The sequence below is a fragment of the Thunnus maccoyii genome, chromosome 13 (assembly GCF_910596095.1).
Source record: "Thunnus maccoyii chromosome 13, fThuMac1.1, whole genome shotgun sequence".
Classification (NCBI taxonomy): domain Eukaryota; kingdom Metazoa; phylum Chordata; class Actinopteri; order Scombriformes; family Scombridae; genus Thunnus; species Thunnus maccoyii.
In genome coordinates, this window is record NC_056545.1 from 23,693,107 (window position 1) to 23,711,080 (window position 17,974).

The following is a 17,974-nucleotide window of genomic DNA, read 5'->3' on the forward strand; positions in this document are numbered from 1 at the left end:
AGTGAGTATCCAATTTGCAGGCATGTAGCTTTCAAATATTCAATAGGAAAAATTATTCCCCTTTAAGTTGAAGGCCAGTTTTCTCTTCACACAAAGAAATTAATAAGTAATCAAGGTGTTCCCTCCAAAAGAGCACCAAGGCTCCTTTTTCTTCCAAAACACCCCCCTAGACTATAAAGTTTACAACTCTTTGTCTGGCTTGTCTTCTTTTGCTTCTTCACTTCACTGTTCCTCTCAGCCTTGACAGCTGTCAGTCATGGCCCATTCATTGCGTTTTGGGTGTCCTTTTTTTTTTATTTTTCTTCCGAGGGCTGAAAGCCCAAGAAAAGAAATTCTCAACTAAGGAGAAAGACTGACAAAGAAGCCATAGACCAAGTACCATTAGCCATTGCACAACTTTTGCCATATGAATAATATAGTATTTTTGTAATCTCCTATTTTTTTATTTTTTTCATGTAGTGAAAGTTTTTGGTTAGTTAGAGCTCCAGCATCCAAACTCTGCAGCCTGCCATGGAACACAACAAAGCTGGAAAACACACTGTGTTCCTGCTGTTTGGCCTCAGCTGAGTCTGAGACTGGATCCACCCTCCTGGGATGCAGTGAACCAAAGTGCTTCACTGAACCTGCTGCAGCGGTTCTCATCTTGCTGTCACCCTGGCGACCTGAGGATCACTGAGTCTGCTTTGCTTTCTCCAGCGTTTTCCGGGAAGTTTGCCTCATCATCAGCCCTTCATCACCACAGAAACAATAGGAAAACCATCTGCCATGCTTCTGTCTCAGTGTTGATGCAAAGAGCTATCCAAAATTTAATTTTTATTGGCTTTAGTTAGAGTTAATTACTTAATTATAATTGCACTTTTGACTCATTTTTGATAACATTCATTTATTAATCCATTCATTGTTGGCAGTAACTTAATTTAATTTACTTATTCATTCATTCATCCATTCTAGATGTATATATGGTTAGTGGTACTAACCATATACACAACTGGTGGTACCCTTGGTAGTTTAATAAATATCTTGATTTATCACCATGTCGTTGTATTTGTGTATTCCTTTAAAACAGACATGGAGATCCCTATACTCAGAGTTCACAACTTTCAGATATGAGACTGATTAGTTTGATTTTGTTATTTTCCTCCTAATTAATTAATTAATATTAATTAATATTAATTAATAATTATAATTTTAAGAGTACAAAATATTGATTTCCAAGTGTAGTCTAGTCCCTACAATTGTAGCCATTGCCATTATACTGACATGAGATTTTATCTTTTTGGCTTCTTCATGAATGAGATGGATATGTGAGTTTGCACTTACGTCACAAGAAATTATTGAAGAATCCTCGAACACCACAGAACCAGTCATGGTCCCTATGGAAGAATATTAGCGCTCCCCTGCATTTACAACAATTGTGTGTGCTATTTCCAGTCACAAAAATCTCTCACAAAAATCTCTCCAAACACATGGGAGACAACATGGATTTAGCAGCAGTAAACCAGTGAACTTGAGAATAAGATGCCATTTATGTGACTTTGAAGAACCTGCAGACATTAAACTATACTTTCGTCATTTTGGCACGGATTTGACAATTAAGGAAACTGTCATTTGGACATATAGGCTATTCGTTGTGCTTTTAAATCAAGTGTTATCTCCAGTTTTACATCACACAAAAGTTGATATCATAACTCCAACTCTTCACAAGATTTTAAGGCAGAGCCCTCAGAACACTCAGAAGATCATGTTTTAGATACTGCTGCACAAATAGCCAATACTAACACTCACTCAGCAGATAGAAATTGTGTTGGCTTCCAGTCAGATGATGACAAAGACTCACATCTTTGCTTCTATGCATGCAAGCAGTCTTTCATGTACGGGTGGGCAATATGGCAAAAATATCATATTGTGTTTGTTTTTTTTCCAGGCAGGATCTCGAGCCACGATCCTATTGCGGTTCTTTTTCATGTTGGTTTTTAAGACTGTTTTGCAAGTTACTGAATAGAACACAAGATTCAAGATTAAAAAAACTTTATTGTCTATCACATCATAGAAATTTGTTTAGCTTAGGGGCTCACAAACAACATAAAAACATACACCCATGAAAGACTCACATAAAATTACATTAAAACACAAACAATTTGATAAATAAATAGCAGCAGCTGTGCAAGGCTGCATTATAAAGTAGTGACAGTCTATTTGGCCTTGTTTAAAATGGATATTGCAGTGGAAAACAAAACTAACAGTACAACCAAACTAATGTCACATCTGAAAAGCAAATAGTTGATGTGTAGAAGCGTTAACGCATTGTTTCAGATAACTAGCTGTATGTGCACCGTTAAAAAAAGGCACCAACACAATAGACCAGAGCTGACATTACACTAGCTTGCAGCATGACAGAAGTTAATGCTACCAGTTAGCAGGTGACCTAAGCACTAAACAGCGTTTACCTGCAGTCCAGTTTAACATGATGTGCAGCAGGTGAGCCTCCCAGCAGGACATCGAAACTGCTGTAGATTTCACAAAAATGCTACCAAGCATCAAATCTGAGTTAACTGGTGAGCTGGTGACGTGACGATGCTCAGCATTCACCATTAAAAACAAACAATTTGGGCTCCTGATGTGAACCGTACAGATAGTTTGCTCCGCTGTGAGCTTGTTTTTACCCAAAATCCTTATCGCTGAGGGTCATTTTCTCCAGCAGATTGGAGATGTGGTACAAGGTGCTCGCCATGTCAGCGCTAATACCCATTAGTTTCCTGCTAGCAGACTGTGCTGTGCTGAACTGATACAATGTGCACTGTAGCACAACACTAACGATCTCTCTATAAAGGCAGATTGTGGAGACATTTTAATCGTTCACGATCTAATATCGTCAAATCACACATCCCTACATTCATGTATCAAAGTTAGCTACAGAGGAAATAATGAATTTCATGAAATTGCTATTTTAGCTGAACTTTCAAAAAACACTGTTGAAGTGGCTCCTACAGAGCATAACTCAAGATGCCACACTGAAGTTAGTAATTGAGACCTTCCAGAAAACCAATCCTCTTAGCTGTCTTTTTAGAGAGTGGTTCTCTTGGAACTGAATACAAAAGGCAGTTATTTTACAAGGAAAGATTCAATGTTATTGAGCCAGTTGAATATTGTTAAGATGGTCTGCACAAAAAAAACTTTCAATTGTATTGCCAAAATAACTGAAAAGGGGTAACGTAATTGACAAAATCCTAGAACAGTCAAATGTAAAATCTCAGTCTGGTCAATATAGCCTAAATCATTTTGTGATGGGCTATACTTCAAAGATAATCCACTTCCTTCAGGGGAAGAGTTAGGTATTTCTCTAGAATTATATATTGATGAATCTGAAATACGCAACCCTTTGGGAACTTCAAGAAAGAAACATAAAGATACTGCTATTTATTGGGTATTTGCAGATTTGCTTGTCAGATACAGATCAGCCTTATTCATTATATACCTTGCAGTGCTGAGCAATATGATGTGAAGACTTTTGGTTATGAACCAATTGGTGAACCACTTCTTAGGGAGCTTTGTATACTTGAAAACCAGGGATTTTACATTGATAGGTTGGGTACCTGCATCAAAGGCACAGTCCTCTATGTGTCATCAGACAATCTAGGAGCTCATTCTTTGGCTGGGTTTCAAGAGACATTTTATGTTGATAAATTTTGTAGATTCTGCTTAGCCAGCCATGATGCTATTCAGAGTGTCTCTGTGAGGGATGGTTTGTTTCCACTGAGAACAAAAATATTGCACACTGAAGCTGTTCAGAGAGTAAAAGAGAACGAGGGTCTTGTTGATAGAGTGAAACGTGACTGTGTCCAACACAAACAAACCTACTTTCACTGTGTAACAGGTTTTCCACTGGACTTCTTACGTGACTTATTGGAAGGAATAGTACCCGTGGAGTTGTGTTTGTGTTTAAAGACACTGATTTACAAGAATGACTTTACCTTAGAGGAAATGAATACTGCCATTCAGTGTGTTCCTCATACATTCTCAGACAGGCCACAGACAATTCCAAAGCCCTTAAGATTAAAAGAAATGGGTTGGTGGGGACAGCCAGATGAGCTCAACGACTACGTCCCCCATATGGTTCGAGACATTCTTCTGGTTTCTCCTAATGCATTTCTGCTGCATTCAGGTGTGTTAACTGCAGAGTTAAATAAGCACCTCTCTTCCACATTATGACCTTTTTAAATGTATGGCTACTGGATTGGATTGCATTGTAGGGTGTTTCTTTTGTTTTGTCCACCCCCGGTATCTTGTTTCAACTAAGTCTTGCCATTACCTTTTGTTTGGTCATTCTCAGCTTCACAGCAAAGCACTTAAGAGGTATTGACAACTAATCCAAGTGTCATATCTTTAATCTCAAACTGCAGTTACTGTTGCAGTTAATGAAATAAATACTTATTTTATTATCCCAGTGCCCAACATGCTGCTGCAAGTTATTCTCAACAAAGATGACATTAGGACGATCCAGATTGACAATTGGCCAGAGACTCTTGATGAGTTTCATTAATTCTTGAAATGTAAGTTGTGAAGGAGAACTGCAGTATGGCTGTGAGATGAGCCAGACAAAACACCATTATTTCCTATGGCTGCAATGTGGCTCACCTTTCTCCACAGATCGAGCTGAAAAAAGTTTGCGTCTTCTGTTTTCTTTTTTATTTCCTATAGACTGAAGCTGAATTCACTCGAATCACTTCAGCTGACCTGAGAGGGCCTTTTTTTTCTGGGCCGGAACAGCATTTTCCTTGATTACTGCAGATAAAAAAATGTCCTAAGCATGCTTGATGATGATGTAAGTATTTTAACTTAGGGGTGCACCAAAGTATTGATCAATTATAAATTTTGGCCGATACTCACTCTCAAGTTTAATAACGGTGATGTCTAATTTGACTGATGCCCAGGGCCGCTGCTAACCATTTGAATGCCCTAAGCATAATTGGTCATGGGGGTCCAGTTTTCTCTTTTTCAGCTTTTTTTTCAGAAATTCATGTTGTCTCTTACTTGCCATTATGCCTCATTCAGGGGCGGAGCTAGACTCTCAGCACAGAGGGGGCGAAGCATTCTAAGGGGCCTTTCTAAAACAGTTTTAAAATGCGCAACTGTAAAATAGGTGATTTTTATTGAGCCATGTAAGCCTAAGTCTCAGGAAACATACAGTGAAGCCACTTTGAGACAAGCTTGTTCTGAAGAACAAAAAAGAAAACAGGTTGCCAGCCGCGTTCGAATGTTTCAGCACTGAGGACAGCATGTGGTGCTCTACATATACCGACTGACCAACAGTTCAGCACCACCACCAACAGATAGCGACAAACCAGGTGCTCTGTCTCCATACCATGTCTTTCTAACACGGGAATAACATAAACATAAAATAGACACAGCGGTCTACAACAATACAAGGCCTATTCAAATATAAAGTGTCTACAACACCACAGGCAGTGACACAGACAGGTGCTGAGATGCGGTAAACATGGAGTTAAACGACACATTAACCTAACATTATGACTGATTTCTTCATAACCAACTTTTAAGTTAATAAAGATTAATTATGGATGTTTTACTTACCAAGTGTTGTCCCTGCTTAGACTGCTGAAGTTTAGTGTAACGTTAGTCCATTTGTGTATTTCTCCATCCTCCATGGAACAAAATAATCCGAACAGTTTCACAAACTTTATACATTTCACGGTCCCTTTTAAAAACTACATCCTCCTCTCCTTCATGGTGGCAAACCTGCAAACCACTTAGTCCTTAGTAGTGTTTATGTCCCGCTCAACACACAGCAAAGTGAGGTTGGATAGTTTGGCCTCATCCATACACGAACGCAAATAGCTCTTAATGTACCTCAGAAGGCTGAAACTTTGTCTGGCAAGTTTCATTCACCATAAACATAAAAAGACGCGAATATCTCATATTCTGGATAAAGTTTTCAGCGAAGTTAGACATAAACTTTGAATCGCTTCTGCGGTCTTCACTTCCCGCAGAGTTAACGAGCAGAAATACGGACAGCGCCACTCTGCCATTGCAACCCACACTGTGGTGGGAGGGGGGATTACACCCACAGTTAAAAGAACTACCATAGAGAATGAATAGAAGAAGCTGAGAGAGTTAAATTCTCCTATTCCTCCTGCACCCGCGGGGTCGAGCACTACATCCCCAGAGGGCCCCAACTGAGCGTGGGCCCTGGTGCGGCCGCCCCCTCTGCCCCCACAGTCGCTCCGCTTATGGCTTCATTCAAAAACAGCTTGATAAAGCAGGCGAATATGGCAACCTTCGGGCGAAGGCGGGTAGTAGGTTACAAGCGAACCGAAGCAAACTCGACGAGGGCTTTGAGGGTTATACCATTCCGAGGAAGGGGCGGGTGGGGCTCTTTTTATATATTAGGTAAAAACATCTAATTTGCCTGAATTGAGTGATATGGTACATACAATGAAAAAAAACAACGGTGGGCCTGTCCATAACTAAGTGTCCATAATTAAGGTTTGTCAACCTTAATTTTGGGGGGCCCTGCCTGGTACTTAAGGCCCCACGCGCTCTGTATACTCTGCGTATGCTGAGCGGTGGCACTGCCAATGCCATAGCCGATATTATTACACTAGATATCCCAGCATGTGAGATGTCATTTGCTTTACTTCTCTGCATGTATGAAGAATATTTTAGGGCAATGTCAATGGTGATTGTACACTTTCAACTTACAACTACTGATGCTAACACGTAGTAGCATTGGTATCAGCATTAGAAGTTGTAGCAATTATAGTAGTGCTAATAGAACAATAACAATACAATCGCAATTAGTCATTGTAATTGTACTGTTAGTCATAGCAGCAAACTCACACAGTCTTGTGCTTTCTTGCACTATTTCTCTTTCTCTCATTGTCTCACACTCAGTCACTCATTCATATACTTTCAGAGTATTCAGAGTACCATTTTGTGAGAGTGAACAGACTGTTGCTTGTTGAACATGAATTTTTTACATGAATTTAGATTTAACAATCAATGGATAAACTATGCACCTTGCTTTAATAACCTCTGTTATTAAAGCGGGGTGTCCTCATGGCCATAATTACTAAGTGGCTGGTGGTTGTGTGGCTTTAATAGTGTACTCAACCAAATGAGAAGGGCCATCATTCTGTGGGGCCTGCCATATTTCCTCCATGAAGATCCTTCAAAGTTCCACAGGACTGCAGAGGTAAGCTTGATTTTTGATGCTGAATGAATCAATGAAACTCGATCTGGAAAGGGGCAGCAAGGCAGGCTGTTTCATGAAGAAAGAAGACAGAGTCTTTTGAGTTGAGCTTGGTGCTCTTTTTCTTTTTTTTGACATATCTACTCTGTAACATTATTGAATAATAAATGCATTTATACATACAGTCAGACTTGAATCACCAGACTTCTGTGGACCAAAATCATCTTTTTTAAAATTGTTTTAAATTATTTTCAGACTGACACAACACCCTCTGGAGGGCCCTAGTGAGTATGGATTTGGTTGGTTGAGGTTGGACGGCATATGTGCCGATGTGTAATTATTATTTTGAATGACCTTTGCTACTGGTTAGAATATCATAATATCAACGCCAAACAACCACTTCAAAATGTATTTCTCCAGTATTTCTCCACATAAGCATACAAAACAATCAAGTCACGCAATGTGCCTTTTGACTGTGTTGTGGCCAAGAATACACAAAAAGTAGCCAGCTGTAAATGTTTTAATGTCCAGCTGTATGGCCGGCAGCCAGTGCTTGTGGAAAACCCAATTTTTCCCAATTTTATTCACCCTATCAGGTTTGGTTACCTTTTAACATTTCGTCTAGCACCACTCTCAACCAAATGTACAAACTCACTGATCTGACAATTCATTTTTTGTCTTGTCAGACAATAAAACAATCACAAATGATTATACAGTTATATTTATTTTTTCTGTCTTTGAGAAGGCCACAGACACAACAGCATGGCAAGGGAAATGAATGTCTGCATCCTCCTGATAAAAGAAGGAGAGGATCTTGACTTCTCTGTTGTGCTGGAAGATGAGATCATTCTCCATGGCATCAACGACTACTGACATGCAGTAGCTATGTTAATGGGTCTGCTATATGCACTGAACATTTACTACCAGTATACCTTCAAAGTCATTCAGAAGGTTCTCATGAATAGCGGCAGTGAGCACTGCTCTGCAAGGGTTCACGGACAAAGGAATAGACTTCTTCAGAAAATTGTGTAGGAACTACACTGAGACAGGAGTTTTGTGAAAGCTGCCAATGATACACTGGTTTGGCATTATCCTACAGTTTTCTTTTAGTTCTGTTCCACTATTACAATGTAACCCTATTCACTAACCGCCACATTATCAGTTCAGCAAATTTAAGAGCTTTTCCACAAGGGTGTAGGTTAACATTAGTCATAACTTTGTATTATTATTATTGTAACACTCAAAGTATTATGAATAGTTACCTGTGTTGTCTCTTCCTCTTGCTGGTCTGCTCACTCCCTTCTTGGCAAAAAATTCTGTATATCCATCTATAAAGCAAAATACATTGAAATTGAATGCCCAGCACATGATGACCATTGAGCAACTATCAAACAAAGGTAGCATGATGTTACATACTTAAACACTTACATACCAGGAGCTAAATGATACAGCAGCTAAAGTTATCTAGCTGGCTAATTATCAGATATATCCAGGCAACACTGTTACCCTACACTTATTAGCTTGTTGACATGTATCAGTAACGTTAGTTTAGCCATGTTCTCCAGCGAAAATTTAAGAATGCACCAGCAGGAAATATCACAGATATGTAGTTAGGGTTTGCTTAGCTACAATAGTCAATACACCAGTGGTTCTCAACTCTAGGGGCAGCACGGTCGCTAGTGGGACTTTTGTTTATACCGTATCTTTTTATGTAGTGTTGTCACTGCTGTGTGAGCCTGACAGCCAACTGACAGCATGAAGCAGAAGCAGACCGGGGCAAAGGGGGCTCTTCTGCTCTCGTCGTGGTCTTACAATTGTTAATTGTTAAAGCTAAGCTTGTCAGTTAGCCAGCAGCCACTGTCTTTTTCATACCTTTTATTGTATTTCAATATTTACTGTAAGTGTATTGCAACTTTAGCAAGGGTAGTATTAATCTTGTTTTCTAAGAGCATCTTCTCTCCTGTAAAGAAATCCTTTAGTATTTTCTCTATCTTTGATGTAATATAGTAACACTAATTACCAGTGGCAACGCTATTTGATCAATTACTTTAAGTGCTACACTATTATGTGACATGTTAAATTAACTGTTTGCTTGACGCATGTTTCATTGGTTGAGTTTCTCAAGTAACATTACACACCACCACTTTCGCATAGCTGGCATGTCATGTTAAATTGGGGGATAGGAGAGGTTTCATGTTATAATCTAATCGGGATTATGCAGGACACTATCAACATGTATTTGAATGTATGAATTATGAAAGGGAGGCATTTCTATAATACTGCAAAATAGTGATATACAGGTTAGCTGTGGAGCCAACTGAAGCTTATATATATTAACAGGTCTTGAACAAGACCTAAATAGAAAGTGAATAAAAGCATTAACATTTTACATTGTTGCAAATACCCAAAGGTCTGGAACAAGACCCAAGTTCTGTGAAATGAACTACATGCGCAAACGGTCAACTGTTGTACCAAGTGCAAGCATGCATTCCCAATCTAGAAAACAAACAAACAAACAAAAATCAACAGTCGTTCAGTTTCACAAAAAGACACCATTTATTTCTTAACTGACAGTAGATTCCAGCTAGGATTCTGGTCCAATAGTTTGGGGATCTTTTCGTGTTAACTACACTCCTCTGATTTCCAAAAGCCACTCATTTTGTGGCTGTCTGCTATCAATGGCATAGTCGATCTGTGGTAAAGAAAACAAGCTAGGGTTGTAGAATATCAATCAAACACAAGAGCCCTCTAACATCACATAACCAGCACAATATTTATCAAAATTACCTGCTTCAGAAACTAATAGAAATAGGAGTTTACACTATCATAATCTATTGGATAGATTGTTTTGTTTCCTCACTGGGTACTGTTTCTTCCCCTTCAGCCATTGAACAGTGTTTACCCCTGGTCAATCAGCAACAATCACTGTCCCCCCTTATTAAAAGTCCTACAGTGACATCCCCTGTGCTGTACACCTTATAAACTGATCAGTGCAGGAGCCACTTAACTGGCATATGACACATCAATAGCATGACTCATCAACTACTATCCAGCTGCTTCAAGTCCATGCCATTCTCTCCTGTCTGGGGTGTTTGATAAAGCCCCAAGACAATCTCCTGGCTTACACATTCCGGAGCTTCACAATGATTTCCACATTGATCTGGGATCAGCTCATGTTAACTAAGCTAGCATTAACTGAGCTTTGAGAACATTTGTTGCTATAGCTAATAACATTAATCCTAAACAAAAAATTCTTTGCTAAATAATGTTTACTATTGGACAATATCATCATATAAACTACCTCTCTCTCACATGCACACCATTCTGGCAGCAGGCTAAGCTAATGTTAGGTTATTGTCGTCGCAAGACTAACACTGACGCCGCATCTAACCTAGCCAACAGCTGCAATAAATAACTTCATTTTTAAATGTTTTTAATTTCATTTATTTGTGCATTAACATCATACGTTAAACTTTAGCTGCACTGAGCTGTTACCTACCTGCTGCTTCTGCTGTGCCATTGCTCATTTTCTTCTTGTTTTCTAATGAACTTTGTCTGACCTAAAATCCAGGAATCCTCGATCAAATCTTCATCCCATCTCCAACTGGACTGATGGTCCTCCATTGGACCATTGTGGGCTTAAGGGTTTAACTGGAGGCTCACATTGCACCCCCTCACGCCACACCCCCAGTCTACAGGCCACAGCCGGACCCTTCTCACTAAAGCCCTGGAAGCCCGATGTTGATGACATTGATGAGTCTACAGCCAAACTAGCAGCTAGTTTTGCAGGTATTTGGTCATAACCAAAAATAACAAATTGAAATTTTGACATCATGGTGACACTAGATTTAAAGTTAATGTCTGTACCAAATGTCATGGCAATCTATTACTTGTCGAGACATTTTACACAAAACCATGAATGTGAACCTCATAGTAGCATAAGAGGAAAAGTCAGGAGACCATCAAAGTCAATATAGTTCATCCTCTGGGGACTGTGAATGTATGTACAGAAATTCATACATTCACTGTTGAGATATTTATGTCGGAACCAAAGTGGTTGACTGAATGACCGTCATTAACATCCACAGAGCCATGCCGCTAAGACTGTCATATTTATAATTTAATAGTGTTATATAATTTCTTAGTATATATATAAATATATAATATAATAATAATATAATAATATAATTAATTTACAGAAAAGTAAAACTTTTCTGGATTCCTAAACTGTTCAGTAAATTTAACTACCACTATTTTCCATTGAATATGTTGTCCAATATATGGATATTATTGACAATTACAAAAAAAATGTGATTAATCACATTATTTCTCAAAGCATAACACAGTCTTCTGGTGAAAGTTTTAATTGAAAAAACAAGGTTGGAAACTCCATTTGTACAGTATTGGTGGAGGCATTTGATTGTCTAATTGTGCATCATGCCTAGTATCTTCAGCAGTATATTAACCAGTTGAGTACACACTTAAACATGTGTTTTCCTTATTATCTGCACTAACTCCTGGGGTAAATATATATATAATATAATATATCTAACTAGAGGTAACTTTTCAAATGGAGCGTTCAGAGCAGGCTGATGCCCTGGCTTTTGATTTTCAGGCAGCATTTTTACATAAGTTCACCTCAGTTTGGAACCATTGTTATTACAAAAAGTATTGATTATAGGCACTTTAAATGTCCAGCTGACCATAAGTGCTGTCTGTACTGTCTCATGTGAAGACAAAGTATTGAGATGTGTCTTTACCTATTGATACTGGATGAGAATGGATTTTTTACTCCTACAATCTTTTAAGCACAATCCCGAATTGGTAACTAAAACCATTATCAGTGGACTATCATATAGAGCAAGTGCTTTCCTCACTTGGTATTTTCTCTCAAAGTGAGTTTCAGTAGTTTTGAGGGAGTCCAATAGTGGTTAATGATTGTAAAGTGAATGAATCTAGTTCTCATCACCCTTGACAACATTTTGGAATTCTTATAAGTTGGACCAATCATTATCTGTAAATGAAACATTGAAATCTTTCCCATAGTGATTTTAAAGCGGTAGGTTTAATGAACTTGCACACTAAAAGAGACTAATATCTAGGCACCTCATGACCAAGTCTGAATATCTAACAGTTGATCAATATTTTTTTTTCTCATGCAGCAGCAACATTCACCCAAGATATATTTTCTTGGAGACTACAAATTTGGAGATACCTCCATCACCGATTAACTAGCAGTTTGTATTCTTGACAGAGATTCTCAAAGGGCCTCAAGGTATTGCTGTCATATAGATCTCATAACTTTTTCACTAGAGACATCAACCCCATCAATATGTAAGCTACTACTTACCTCTCTCTCTCTGCATTTATAAAGCTGACTCATCCTGCCATGATCCCACTCTGCTCCCAAGGCTCCATTCAATATTGTGCACAGGGGTGTCCCACTCAACCTCATTTCACAAACACTGCTCACTCACTGCAGCCAAACTTCTCTCTACTTGTCTATTAGCATTTCACAGTCTGAACTGCTCAGGTACTTGGAAGGGCTCACGCTATTGAGGGAGGATATATCATATATGGATTTGCACACACTAGAACATCACCTAAATGTATAGAACAGACATTATTTCTGTCCCTCTCTCCGTTCAGGATTTATGAGCAAAACACATTGTTTCCACTGCATTAAATAAGTCTGCAACCAATTAATAAAATCAAACAGAAAATGGCTGCTGCGCCACACATATACTGCAATGTCCTTGAAACCAGTCATAAAGCACTGACTGTAGCACCAGAAATAAATTCCTGATCATAGGACCAGAAGTAAACAGCTGACTACACAACTGGAAACAAACAAGCAGCAATGAGACCAGAAATAAATGACTCACCCACAGAGCTGGAACTAAACTGGTGATCACAGGAGAGTAGATAGATGACCAATTATCAAGTGGTGAATAGGCAAAGCTCCAAGGGTTTGACATCTGTGAGCTGTGTGCATATCCCCTCAACAAGCCGGTGCCCTTTCAGCTGCCTCTTAAAGGACTTGGTTGCTGCGAAGCTGTCTACACTGACTGTCCCTGAGGAGATGGGTCAGTTCCTCCTAAAGGTTACATTCTGTCACTCCAGGGGAGGAGGGTCAGTTGTTCATGGAGATAACAATCAGCTGGTGATTACTGTACAGTAGGTGTATGTGTGTGTGTCAAGGGCATACATTTGCATCTGGACAGTAGGGACATGTCCTTACCAATATTTTGGGAGGACAGAATTGTCCCTACCAATATTTGAACTAACTCATTTGCATTATCTTTGGAGTGAAGTCATATTAGAGAATTCCATGTGCCCTACCAGAGGCTACGTCTCCAAGATCACCACTTTAGGCATGCTAGCATTTGATTGGCTAAAAGGGAGGGGGGCTATCTGAAGGCTCACGTCACATGCAAATATTGTACTTATTGTGGGACATGGAGGAGGCAAGAACTGATCAGTGTGCTGACAACAGTAAGTTATCAGGGCTGTCAGTACATACCTCAAGCATGGGCAAAAATTTAGTCTTTCTTCTCAGACTTACTCCCCTTCCTCTATTGCTTGCACTGCACACCACGCATAATGTAATTTTGTCCATGCCAACACATTTTGTACTTTGTAGATATCATGCCAGATGCCACCAGAATAGAGAAGAGACATTAGGAGCTTTTCATCACCCAGAGTGTAATAGAGTAATAGAGAGTATATAAATAATCAGTCAACTGATGTTAGTTAACCATGTTAGCTGGTGCTAACTAGCAAGCTAACTCTGGCTTCTGTCAACTGTAGGCTAGCAGTAAGGTTTCTATCAGGAATAAACATGAAATGGGTGGATATCAAAATATGATTTGAATTTCAGTCTAGAAAACCCATGGAAATGTCACCATTAATGAACCATTTTGTATGCAGGAAACGCAGCAGTAGGCTACAGAAGTAGAGCAGACTGATGAGGAAACATCTTCACACATGCATCATGCATCTTCAGGGTTTCAGGTGAGGTCCTAATTATGAATTTTAGTTTGAAAGTATATGGAGACATCAGCATCAAAGTTAGTCTTAGGATGTTCAATAAATATAACCTTCGAAAGTCAACATATTTGGTCATGAGTTTATTTGGAAAAAAATCTTACATCAGAATAAGTTGGTTTCATAAGATCCTATTCACTCAATATTTAAAATTGCTGTGAAAAAAATGGGACCCAAGTTTAACCATATGTTTGTAAGTATCTTATTTATCGATGCATAATTTTATTACACATAGGAAACTCAGGTTGAGGGAGAAGCAGCTGGACCTTCAGGGCTTCAGGTGAGGTCTTAAAATGATTCTGTGATCAAACACATGCTATCTATCTACTAAAGCTAGAAATCTCTGTATCTCTGTGTCTGTATGTCTTTCGTGTATCTCTTGATACATTCATCTGATCGACTCCACATTTGGTGGGTGTATGGCTGGAGAACAAAGGGAGTGCATTGTCGAATTTGGTGCAATTTGGACATGCATTACGTTTGATATTCATAAACTTTGAATAAACCAGTGATCAGTGAGCCTCTCTGCTCTGCAGGGGCAGGGCGGAGCTTCAGGGCTCTGCCAACTGACTCTTGCATGTCAGAGAGACCAGAAACGAGGCGTGATATGAGTCAGAGAAAAGTGCTCTAAAAAGATAATTGTAGACAGTGAAAACAGAGCTTTTAATCAAGAATGGACACTCTTACTCTGTGTCTAGACAGAAAGCGTAGCATTAGCAGCACGTTTAGCAGATCTGACTACACAGGAGGTCTTTAGGTACGTTGTTGAGTGTAGGTCATAGGGATGTGCAGAGAGCCCAGTATTTGTATCTATATGTTTAGGCAGCAAAATTATTTATATTTGTATTTGTATTCAAATAAAAGTGGAAATAGGTGTAAAAATCTAGTTTTTGTTTTTATTATGCTTTTAATTTTAGGATATTTAAGTGTTTAAATAAGTGTTCATGAATAAACTATCTTACAAAGGAGGTCCCAAGGTCTCGAACTCAAGTCTCCCAGATCATAGATTACTGTTCTGACTACTGAGCTAAACCCAGTGCATTGCCAACATGCAGACAGACCTCTACTTATTTATACACTCATAATACAGAGACAGTGCAGCATGTAACGTGTAGAGAAGAACTTCAAAGGCGATTCTTGCTTTGAAAAGGAGAAGGAGGTTATGGAGAGTCCCTTGGGAGCACTTCATGCATGTCAGTGGCTCAGTTTTATCTCTGAGGAACACCCCTGATTCCAGGAGTGATCACAAAATAAGAAAATGTGCATCATGCAGCAGGTGGATGTGACTCCTTTCGTTGAGACCTGCTGATTAACAGCAGAGCAAAGGCGAAGGACTGAGATAGCGATGTAACCGACCTGCATGCTAGTATTCAACATGTTTTTTTTTTCTTCCCGAAAACAAATAATTTTTAAAATATTTGTACAAAATAAAGGTTTGTAGAAAACCCACAATTTGTGCTTTGCTGAATAATGCATTTGTATTCAGGCACACCCCTAGTAGGTCACCCGCATTTTGGAAGTGCTCAGAGCCCAGTACACAATGAGTGTAGTGAACTGAAGGCACAGAAAATAGGAACGATCAAAGAGCCCAATATGATCAATCCACTTTATTTTAGGATGCACATTGTTTAATTTTAAATGCAGCCCTTATTTTACTGGAAATGAGAAAAGAACATGTATTTATTAATAGAGTAGGCTACTTATAATTTATAACATCTGTGTATAATAGTGTTGTTAGTGTATATACTATATTCATACTATGTTCATTTTTCTACACGTTGAAGTAGTAGCCGGAGGCCAAGCAATCGAGCCGTTCAGAGCAGGCACGTTTTGAACAGACACTGCACTAGTTATGGATTAACTGTAAATTACCAACTTACATTCAATGTAACTATAGTCTACCTATTTTGATGTTAACTTAATTGTAAGTTATTACAACACAGGATGCAAAAGAATAATTGTTAATTGCTAATGTTGATTTGTTTTCCCTTTAGGAGACAGTCAGTGTGAGTGAGGATGATCCTGAAGCAAGTCAGTGTAGGAGTGTAATGGACATGGAGAGTAAGCCATACCAGCCTGATCCAAAATTCATAGTAGGACAGCAACTTCCAAACAAGATGTTACGGTTTCAGGTGAACTGGTACAGTCAGTATCCATGGCTTCACTATAGTCCAACACTGAAAAAGGTTCTTTGTTTTGAATGTGTCAAAGCATACACCATAAAAAAGACTACTTTGGAAAAAAAGAATGACCCTGCCTTCTGAACAAAGGGTTTCAATAATTGGAAGAATGCCACAGGTAGCTTTAGTCGCCACCAAGCCAGCAAAGCACACCATCATGCAGTACAATTAATGCACAGGAGCAAACTCCAGTTCCCACACAAATATCAAGTGCATCGGAAGAGGCGAGGCACTGTCTGGAGGAAATAATGGGTGCTGTAAGGTATCTGGCTAGGCAGAGAGTAGCATTTCGAGGACATGAGGCAAATGAAGGGAATTTCTACTACCTTGTGAAGTTGCTTACAAATGTTGACCCTGTTTTTTTCGTCTTGGCTCACCTGTTGCCATGATTATGCCAGTCCACAGTGCCAAAATGAATACTTAACCTTGCTTGGTAACACAATTGTCAGAGGCATTGTAGCAACAATCAGGTCCTTACCAGTGGTACAGCTGTCAGTTATAATGGATGGCACTCAGGATATACTGGGAAAAGAGCAAATTTCCATATGTTTTAGATATGTGGGCCAAGACCTGGTGCAGCAGGAAGTCTTTGTGGAATTGTATGAGGTGCCAGGGACAACCGGTGAGCAGATAGCCAAAATAGCTATTGATGTGCTCTTGAGATTGAATATTCTAGTATCAGGCTAACGAGGTCAGACATATAATGGCAGGAAAGTGCTCAGGGGCACAGGCAGTGTTGAAGAGAGAACAGCCATTGGCTCGGTATGTGCATTGTGGTGCACATTGTGTAAATCTTATAACACAATGTGCTTGCAGTGCCTCTCCCCTAGTGGGTCCATGAACTTGGAACTTCAAGGAAATTCAAGGGACTAGTGCGTGGACAAGCTGTCGATACAGTTCTTAGTCAGTATGAGGCTGTGTTGTCTAGTTTAAGGAAATGGCCTTGGGGGGTAGGGTGTGGGTTGATGTGTCCCTATCAATGTTGAGGCAAAACCTACACCCCTGGTGTATGGGTGTGTATAGAGAATGAAGGACGGATAAAAGGTTTGGATAAGTCTGCAAGGTAGGATTCCATATTACAGTATAATATGCATACTGATTTCTTACACAATATGGAAATAATATCAATGTTTCTGTACTGACTGCTCTTTAGGGCAATACTGTACTAAAATAAGTATAAATGTAAGCAAATTGCACCAGAAAGGTTCTGAATAAATTGATAATATGCACTTATTGATCCCCCACTGAAAGATTAGATAGTGCTAGTCAATAAATGTTGGATTGTGGTTGGTAAAATGTTCAGAAACTGTTAAACCCAGACGCTCCTGGAGATTTTATCCAGCTCGAAATAACAAGTGTTTAGTCTAATGTAAAAATTTGGACAAGCCTTTTCATACCCATCATTGGATTATGACCAAGATCAGTTTAAACAGTCCAGTATGTTAGCTCTGAGATTGGTAAGCACTCACAAATTAATTACACAATGAAATGCCCGGTGAAATAATAGGTTGCTAGAACCAAATAATGTAAAGTGTCC

The 17,974-nt window shown here is 39.1% G+C and overlaps 1 long non-coding RNA gene across 1 annotated transcript; it reads left to right on the forward strand.

Moving 5' to 3' along the window:
• The first annotated feature begins 7,126 nt into the window (after positions 1–7,126).
• LOC121910372 lies at positions 7,127–17,456 on the forward strand. Its single transcript, XR_006099665.1, has 5 exons — positions 7,127–7,213; positions 10,782–10,999; positions 14,141–14,224; positions 14,493–14,537; positions 16,252–17,456. It is a non-coding gene; the product is annotated as an uncharacterized LOC121910372 (long non-coding RNA).
• Positions 17,457–17,974: the final 518 nt, after the last annotated feature.